Below are 8,791 nucleotides of genomic sequence, written 5' to 3' on the forward strand. Positions count from 1 at the left end.
AATTAAGGATTTTGATTCCATGGGAGACATGAAGAAAGTTAACATACCTATCACAGACTGGTAAAATACATATGGAATGTAAAAGACCAGTAAGGCTAGCCCCAAATATGTAAAAATGCCTTCTCATCAGGCAAAAACAAACAACAACAACAACAAAACAAAAACAAAGACAAAAAACAACCTATTGGAATTTGAAAGGAAAAATGGGCAAAAGTTGAAAATAGGTCATTCTCAAAAATTAAAGCCCAAAAGTTTAGCAAACATTTAAAGAGAAGCCACAACTTACTAGTAATTGAGGTAATACAAATGAAAACAATCACACACATCATGTGCACACCCATCAGGAGGGCAAAAATTCGAAAAATGGATGATGTCTAGCGCTGGCAGGGATATGGAGAGAGAAGGGACCTGAGTCGCTGTTGGTAGGAGTGCCAACTGATGCTGCGGAACAAGCCAGGTACTACTTAGTTGAATAATACATGTACTCCATAGCCTGACAGTTCTGCTTCTAGGTGAATTTCCCAAAGTTCTTTTACAGTTCCATATGGGTACATGTAAAAGGATGTTCAGGTTGAGTGCAGTGGCTCACACCTGTAATCTCAGCACTTTGGGAAGCTGAGGCAGGTGGATCATGAGGTCAGGAGTTCAAGACCAGTCTGGCCAACATGGTGAAACTCCGTCTCTACTAAAAATACAAAAATTAGCCTGGTGTGGTGGCAGGTGCCTGTAATCCCAGCTACTCAGGAGGCTGAGGCAGGAGAATTGTTTGAACCCAGGAGGTGGAGGTTGCAGTGAGCCGAGACCACTCCATTGCACTCCAGCCTTAGTGACAGAGCGAGACTCTGTCTCAAAAAGAAAAAAAAAAAAAAAAGGATGTTCATAGTAGTATTGTGACAGTGAGGTGATCTAGGTACCTATCATTGAGGGAGTAAATAAGTAAAATGTGATATATGCAGCAGTTATAAGTAACAGACTAGATTCACATTTAGCAAAATGGATGGATATTAAAAGCAGTGCTAAGCTAAAAAAAAAAAAAAGAGATAGAGAAATAGACTAAAGCCTTGTAGCACAATAGATCTACGTAAATCAAAAGCACATGTCCATAAAACAACACTACGCATTTTGCAAGAACACATGCAAATAAAGAGGATACACACCAAAAGCCCTGGAATAGCTATTTATGGAGAGGAAGAAGAGATGTGGGAGTGACAAAGGGAGACAAAAGCAGCTGCCATGGAGTCTTCTATGACTCATCCAGAGGCTATTCTCCTTTCCTCCCAAGCTCCTGGGTGGATTGTACTTCTCTGCCTCCTCCATCGTGTAGTTGAGCAAGGACACGGAATCAGTGCTGCCTGAAGAGTTGTGGGTGGAAATCATGTGTGCAAGTTGTAGACCAGAACATTTAATTTGTGGTGGAAGATCATTCGATGCTGTGATCCACTACCACAGAGGATCCTGGGGCAAAAGTTGAGAAGAAACTTCCATCACCCTGGATCCCTGAGAGAATACAATGAGCTGAACCCCCTCCTAGCCTCCATCCTGCTAACCTGCATTAATAGACAGGTAATTTTGGTGAAAAATAAACTTTTGTTTTAAACTCCTGGGACTTGGGTTGTTTGTTACTGCAGCATAATCCTAGCCTACTCTGATTAATATTGGATATAATCAACTAAATAAAACAAGAGAGGATCTTTCAGAGACCAGTGATGCTGAGGAGTGGGACTGGTGCAGACTCGTGCATCTGAGCTGGCTCCTGCCTCACCGCAAATGAGATGGAGAAAGAAAACTAGGCAATTGCCGACGGTCACACAGCCTCAAATAGGGCATGGCAACAACCCTCAAAAGTGTGGACTAGAATACATAAACATTGTGCCTGCCTAGATTTCAGCAAGGTTTTCACAAAGTTCCTTGGGCTGTTTCCACAAACAGGATGGAGCCTTGTAGGCTGTGGAGTATGACGATTGGTTTCTCGCTGATGGAAACCCATCATATCCTACAAACACTGATGAGTGGATCCATGACAGTCTGAAGATTCTTGCTGCAAAGCTAGGTCCTCAGTCTCTCCCTGTTCAACCTTTTGTCAATGATTTAGATGAAGGTACAGAAAATCGCTGGGAGGGACAGTTAATATCTGGAGGATGGCATCATGATCCAAAGGAATTTCCACAGGCTGGCTAGAGCAACGGACCAAAGTGTGGTCCTCAGACTAGCAGTATCAGTGTCACCTGGGACCTTGTTAGACAAGCAGATTCTTAGGCTCCACCTCAGACTTCTACTGAAATCAGAAACTCCAGGAATGGGACCCAGAAATCTCTCTCTTTTTTTTTTTTTTGAGGCAGAGTCTTGCTCTATTGCCCAGGCTGGAGTGCAGTGGCGTGATCTTGGCTCGCTGCAACCTCTGCCCCCCAGTTCAAGCGATTCTCTTGCCCCAGTCTCTTAGTAGCTGGGGCTATAGATGCCTGCCACCATGGCCGGCTAATTTTTATATTTTTGGTAGAGATGGGGTTTCGACATGTTGACCCCCCTGGTCTCAAATTGTTGAGACCACGCTGGTCGACCACGTGGTCGACCATGTTGACCACGCTGGTCTCAAATTCCTGACCTCAAGTGATCCACCCACCTTGGCCTCCCATAGTACTGGGATTACAGGCATGAGCCACCGCGCCCAGTAGAAATCTGTGTTTTAATAAGCCCTCCAGGTGGCTCTGATGCACACTATAATTTGAAAATCAAAGTTTTAGACCTGTGGGCTGACTCCAACAGCCTCTTATTCAACAGGGATAAATGTAAGCCTTCCCATCATCTCCACCCATCCCTTCACACCCAAATAAGAAAAAAAAAAACTTATAAATCAGGACCATAAGTCATTTAATAGCATTTGTGGAAAAGGCTCAGAAGTTTTAGAGATTTGTGTTTTCTTTTTTTACTATAACCTTGAAACATAGAGCATTCCAAAAAGGCAAGTCAATCCTTTCTTTTGAGACAGGGTCTTGCTCTGTTGCCCAGGCTGGAGTGCAGTGGTGTGATCACAGCTCACTGCAGCCTAGACATCCCAGGCTCCAGCAATCCCCCCTCCTCAGCCTCCTGAGCAGATGGAACCACTGGCAAGCACCATCACGCCTGGCTTTTAAATTTTTTTTAGAGATGGGGTTTTGCCATGTTTCCTCTTGGCCTCCCAAAGTGCTAGGACTACAGACATGAGCCACTGCACCCCACCAAGCCAAGGCAATCTTTTTATTTATTTATTTATTTTTGAGGCAGATTCTCGCTCTTGTCACCCAGGCTGGAATTTGATGGTGTTCTTAGCTCACTGCAATCTCCACCTCCTGGGTTCAAGCAATTCTCCTGCCTCAGCCTCCCAAATAGCCAGGATTACAGTCGCCTGCCACCATGCCTGGTTAATTTTTGTATTTTTAATACAGACAGGGTTTCACCATGTTGGCCAAGCTGGTCTAGAACTCCTGACCTCAGGTGATATACCCGCCTTGGCCTCCCAAAGTGCTGGGATTACAGACATAAGCCACTGTATCTGCCAAGCCAACTCAATCTTAAAATACATTAAAAACAGTGTCTACTACCACTGAATAATCCATGAGTGATTCAGAGATTTGGGGTTTGGGTCCTGGGATTACAAAATAGAAGATTAAGATTAGAGCCAAATCTATTACTTAATTAAAATGCTGTATGGCTTTTAACAAATTTGCAAGGCCCAAAATTCAACAGACACAAATGAGTATACAATGAAATATCTCCCTCCCATTTATTCTCTAGTCATCCAGTTCCTACCCCAGAAGCAGTCTATTTCGTTACCATATTTCATTGACTTCTAAGATATACATTTTTTTTTTTCACATTTTGACATCTCTGAAATCAGGATGTGTCTTACAATAGCTGTCAGCTAGGTGGCTCTCATCACATTGATACCATTGCCTGCACTTGAGCAAACTTGGCTGTAGCTTTTGTATTGTCATCATTTCAAATGATTCATACGCATCTGTTGATGCTACACATGCTGAGTTGCTATTTAAAATATCTTCAAAAAGACTGTACAATCAGCATTGAAATAAAAGGTCACTGTGGATGCAGAAAGTTACAGAAGCAACAGTGAGGTGCAAAATTGATATTAGTGAAGAGAATTTATGAATTGTTGGAGTAATGATTTCCATTCCATATTTTCTTGCAGAGCAACCATTGAGAGGTTTTCAGCAGCAGGACCTCTCTGACTGTAATGTGCACACAAATCCACTGGGATCTGGATAAAACACAGATTCATATTCACTAAGTCTGGCAAGGGTCGGATTCCGCACCTCTTTTTTTCTTTTTCTCTTTTTCTTTTTTTTTTTTTTTGAGATGGAGTCTTGCTCTGTCACCCAGGCTGGAGTGCAATGGTGCAATCTCAGCTCACTGCAACCTCAGCCTCCCGGGTTCAAGCGATTCTCCTGCCTCAGCTTCCCAAGTAGCTGGGACTACAGGCGCACACCAACACTCCCGGCTAATTTTTTTTTTTTTTTTTTTTGAGACGGAGTCTCACTCTGTCGCCCAGGCTGGAGTGCAGTGGTGTAAACTTGGCTCACTGCAACCTCCGCCTGCCAGGTTCAAACAATTCTTCTGCCTCAGTCTCCCAAGTAGCTGGAACTACAGGTGTGTGCCAACATGCCCAGCTAATTTTTTTGTATTTTTAGTAGAGATGGGGTTTCACCATGCTGGCCAGGCTGGTCTCAAACTCCTGACCTCGTGATCCACCTGCCTCGGCCTCCCAAAGTGCTGGGATTACAAGCGTGAGCCACCGTGCCCGGCCTCAGATTCCACATTTCTAACAAGCCCCTTAGTGGTATTGATGCTGCTGATGCATGCTTGGTCCATTTGAGGACCCCAAAGTGGAAGATATCCAAAGGAGATAAAGGAATGTTACATACTCAAATTCATGCCAGACAATGCAATTTAAGACTGGGGAAATTGCCAGATCTCTCAGAATAGATGCAAGAAATTTCAAAGCCATGAAGGGCTGGTGTGATCAATCATGTGTCATGCAAGGCTGTCGTTATGGCATCATGTCATATAGTTAACTGGCAGTCTTTTTTTAAACAGACTTTATCTTTTAGAGCAGTTTTAGTTCACAGCAAAATTTAGAAGTACAGAGAGTTCTCATACACTCCCTGGCCCCACACACACACAGCCTCCCCCACTATCAACATTCTGCAGCAGAGAGGTAAATTTGTTATAATCAATGAACCTACATTGACATGCTATTATCACCCAAAGCCCATTTCCTTTAGTGCTGAATAACATTCCATTGTCTGGATGTACCTATAGTTTATTTATGCATTCACCTACTGAAGGACATCTTGCTTGCTTCCAAGTTTTGACGATTATAAATAAAGCTGATAGCCGGGCACGGCGGCTCAAGCCTGTAATCCCAGCACTTTGGGAGGCCGAGGCGGGCGAATCACGAGGTCAGGAGATCGAGACCATCCTGGCTAACCCGGTGAAACCCCGTCTCTACTAAAAATACAAAAAACTAGCCGGGCGTGGTGGCGGCGCCTGTAGTACCCAGCTCCTCGGGAGGCTGAGGCAGGAGAATGGCGGGAACCCGGGAGGCGGAGCTTGCAGTGAGCTGAGATCCGGCCACTGCACTCCAGCCTGGGCGACAGAGCGAGACTCCGTCTCAAAAAATAAAAATAAAAAATAAATAAATAAATAAAGCTGATTATAAACATCCATGGGCAGATTTCTGTGTGGACACCAGTTTTTAAATTCTTTGGGTCAATACCAAGCAGCATAATCGCTAGTTCATATGGTAAAAGTATATTCAGTTTTGTAAGAAACTGCCAAAATTGGCTGGGTGTGGTGGCTCATGCCTGTAATCTCGACACTTTGGAAGTCTGAGGTAGGAAGATCATGAGTCCAGGAGTCTGAGACCAGCCTGGGCAACATAGAAAGACTTTGTCTCTACAATTTTTTTTTTTTTTTTAGAAATTAGCCTGGTATGGTAGCTCATGCCTGTAGTCCCAGCTACACGGGAGGCTGAGGTGGAAGGATTGCTAGAGACCAGAAGTTAGAGACTGCAGTTAGCCGTGATCCTGCCACTGTACTCTAGCCTGGGTGACAGAGCAAGCCCCTGTCTCAAAAAAAAGAAAGAAAGAGAGAGAGAGAAACCATCAAATTGTTTTCCAAAGAAGCTGTAGCATTTTGTGTTCCTATCAGCAATGAATGAGAGTTCATTCATTCACACTGATTCAATGAGATGACCCAAATCCAGAACACTGACAACAGGACATGCTGGTGAGGATGTGGAGACAACGCATGTGTTTGGGTCCTTGCCTTGTTGATTTAATCTGAAGTTCCCTAATGACACATGATACGGAGCATCTTTTCACATGCTTACTTGCCATTTGTAAAATCTTTGATGAGGTGTCTGTTTCAGTCTCTTGTCCATTTTTCAACCGGGTTGTTCATTTTCTTATTGTTGAGCTTTAAGAGTTCTTTGTATATTTTGGAGAACAATCATTTATCAGTTTTTTCCAAATATTTTTTTCCCAGTTGGTGGCTTGTCTTCCTATTCTCTTGACAGTGTTTTTCATGGAGCAGAAGTTTTTCTAAATTATTGAAGTCCAATTTATCAATGATTTCTTTCATGGTTAATGCCTTTGGTGTTGCATCAAAAAAGTCATGTCCATACCCAACGTTATCCAGATTTCCTCCTATGTTATCTTCTAGGAGTTTTCTAGTTTAGTGCTTTACATATAGGTCTCTGAGCCATTTTGAGTTCATTTTTATGAAGGGTGCAAGGTCTGTGTCTAAATTTTTTTTTTTTTTTTTTTTTGCATGTGGATGTCCAGTTGTTCCAGGACCATTGTTGAAAATACTGTCTTTTTTTTCCATTGTATTGTCCTTGCTTCTTTATCAAACATCAGTTGAGTATAGCTATGTGGGTCTATTTCTGGGCTCTCTATTCTGTTCTATTCATCTATTTATCTATTGTTTTATCAATACCACAGTATCTTGATTACTATAGCTTTACAGTAAGTCCTGAAGTTGGGTAGTATCGGTCCTCCGACTTGCTCTTCTTCAATATTGTGTTGACTATTCTGAATCTTTTGCCTCTCCATTTAGCAGTATTTTTTCTTTCTTGTGCACACAACATTTCTTATAATTGAGGGCATCTTAGATCTGATGAAATATGAGAGTTCCTCATGGATATTTCTAGAGATATCTTATGCCTATAAAAGCATATACATAAAAGTATTATTTTTCTCTCACCGGGCACAGTGGCTCATGCCTGTAATCCTAACACTTTGGGAGGCCGAGGCAGGTGGATCACCTGAGGTCAGGAGTTCAAGACCAGCCTGACTAACATGGTGAAACCCCATCTCTACTAAAAATACAAAAATTAGCCAGGCATAGTGGTGGGCACCTGTAATCCCAGCTACTCAGGAGACTGAGGTAGAAGAATCACTTGAACTCAGGAGGCGGAGGTTGCACTGAGCTGAGATTGTGCCATTGCACTCCAACCTGGGTGACAGAGCGAGGCTCCATTTCAAAAAAAAAGAAAAAAAGGATTATTTTTCTCTCAAGTTTATTTGTTTGGAAAACAATAATGTATTGCTCTTCCTTCCAAATCTGTGAATTTACAGAAAAAAAAAGGATCAACGTTTACAGACTGTTTAGTTGAGACCAAGAATGCTGTGGCTGCTGGCTGCATGGCACCAATGTTTCCCAGCAGATATGCACTGAAGTTTAAAACAAACCCCCTCTAGATTTGTATTATCGCCTTCAGAAAGGCTCCATTCCTCACACTGCATCTCACACGGCATACTCAGGTCGTTAGTCACATCTGAAAATAAACTGGCCAATAAACGTGTTTCCTTCTGTGCAACTACTTTCCACGAGGCTTCATATTCAACCCACCACCTTTTTAGCCACATTTTATCTTCTGCTGTTCATTCTGGAAGTTGTTGCTGTTGGGCTTCTCTCAGCTTTGCCATAAATTGGAGCATGTTCCAAGCACTGACTACCTTCCTCTTCTCATTTTCTGCTGCTTTTGCAAGTTGGTCCACAGGCTCAATTAAACCACCAACTATTTCAGAAATGGGCTGATTTTGCCCACAAAATCCATACACTCTTCCTTGGGTACGCTGGTCTGCTTGGTAACCCCAGGGTCCCGCACCCAGGCTTGCTCAGTTCATCAAAATGCAGTCCTGCTTCACTCAGGCTGTCCTGTCCTGTTTCCCTTCTGGCTTCCCCAGCCGCTGCTCTGCAGGGGTGACAGTGGCAGCCAGAGGAGGTGTGTCATCAGAAAGAATAAAGTCTGCTTGATTGTCACAGGGACTGTTCATTTAACACATATTTCTAGAGTGTGTGAGCATCTAGTCAATGCTGCTAGATGCTAGAGATGCAAAGATGACTGCACTTGGTGCTAACCCCTTGGAGCACCTTGTCTGGCACTGGTCCCACTGCTGCAGCCCTGGCTGAGGTGAGCAGGCTGTTCTCCCTCAGGTCACTGGCCACCAGAGCCTTACCCACCGGCCCTGTCTGCCACCATGGCTGTTGGGCCTCCCTCAAGCTTGTTTTTAATGTCTATATTGTGGAACAAATTATAAGAGGCTTTAAAAGGATGAGTGTAAATGGAGGTATCTGTCCCCTAATGGGTGCTCAGAGGAATTTTTCCATGTCAGGTAAGGATACCTTTTTTTTTGAGGCAGGGTCTCGCTCTGTCTCCCAGGCTGGAGTGCATGGGGCAATCACAGCTCACTGCAGCCTAGACCTCCCAGGCTTGAGCAATCCTCCCACC

The sequence above is a fragment of the Piliocolobus tephrosceles genome, chromosome 6, assembly GCF_002776525.5.
Source record: "Piliocolobus tephrosceles isolate RC106 chromosome 6, ASM277652v3, whole genome shotgun sequence".
Taxonomy (NCBI): Eukaryota; Metazoa; Chordata; class Mammalia; order Primates; family Cercopithecidae; genus Piliocolobus; species Piliocolobus tephrosceles.